This window comes from Leptodactylus fuscus, chromosome 2 (genome assembly GCF_031893055.1).
Source record: "Leptodactylus fuscus isolate aLepFus1 chromosome 2, aLepFus1.hap2, whole genome shotgun sequence".
Taxonomy (NCBI): Eukaryota; Metazoa; Chordata; class Amphibia; order Anura; family Leptodactylidae; genus Leptodactylus; species Leptodactylus fuscus.
The window spans coordinates 184,722,207-184,723,352 of record NC_134266.1 but is presented as its reverse complement, the minus strand read 5'-3'; the positions used below and the strand labels follow the sequence as shown (position 1 = coordinate 184,723,352).

At 56.7% G+C, this 1,146-nt stretch overlaps 1 non-coding gene across 1 annotated transcript; it reads right to left on the bottom strand.

The window, feature by feature from the left end:
- Positions 1 to 322: 322 nt before the first annotated feature.
- On the bottom strand, positions 323 to 404 carry TRNAS-CGA (transfer RNA serine (anticodon CGA)). The gene has a single exon. It is a non-coding gene; the product is annotated as a tRNA-Ser (tRNA).
- Between the last annotated feature and the right edge of the window lie 742 nt (positions 405 to 1,146).

Genomic DNA, 1,146 nt, shown 5'->3' with positions numbered 1-1,146 from the left:
GTGGAGGACCTCTGCACCCGCGACCACGGGCCCACTCATAGCCTGAAAATAGGCAAGTTATAGGACCAGTAGTACCCCGCAGGGCACAACCTTTCAAGCCGCTACCTACCATCAGGGAGCGGTGTGTCGCAATCGGAGCAGGAAAGATGTTTCCTCTTGGAAGAGGTTTTCCTCCTACCATCCCCAGGAGGGGTAGTAGAGGATGACATATCCAGGTCCTGTAGACCGGACAGAGAGGTGACTTGGCGCCCAACGTGCGACTCGAACCCACGACCTTGAGATTAAGAGTCTCATGCTCTACCGACTGAGCTAGCCGGGCTGGCGCTGTGAACAGGATCTGAACCTGTGCGGGGAGACCCCATTGGATTTCGAGTCCAAAACCTTAACCACTCGGCCATCACAGCCGGTTCCCAATAAAGTTTGCAAACTGGAAAAGAGTTCAAGATCAATGAACACCACAATCGCACGCCTTCAGCAGATACTGCAGGAAGGTCTCTGACACCAGGCCAGCCAGCCTCTTAATTCTGGCCGGCTGGAAATGGGCGGAGCCACAATCAAAACAGGTGAGGCAACCTGCCCAGACAACTAACCCTGTAATCAGGGGTCTGCAAAGATATACATTCCCCCCCACCAAGAGGCCCTTAACACGGGCACTTACCCCCACATCTCCCCGTCTTTTCCGGCCTTTAATAAGGCCTGAATCTTCCCTGAGTGAGCGGCCGCCAGCGCCAGGCCGTTGCCATGGCGCTATGATACTTCCGGCGAAACCGGAAGTGCGCGCTTACAGCGGCCGGCGGGGAACAGGATACATAACAGTGTGGTTCCACCCGCCGGCAGTCCGCGCGGCCACCAGAGGCGGCATGCGGAGTCCCCGGACTCTCACCAAAATGTCAGGTAAGTCACAAGGAGCAGGGGAAGCGGAGGAGAGGGGGGGCAGGGGGGATAGAGGGGGGTAGCCACACATGGCTAACAAGCACCTTCTCCCCGCAGGGCACAGAAGGTGACAAGAAGAAAACAACCGCTCAGGAGGTGAGTGATCCTGCTGAGCTTCTCAAAGAGGACACAAGTCCTCCCACCTGTCCTCTGTCCACACAGGACAGAAAAAAACACGCAGAGGGGAGGTTCTTGTGCCCTCTTATAGGGCCT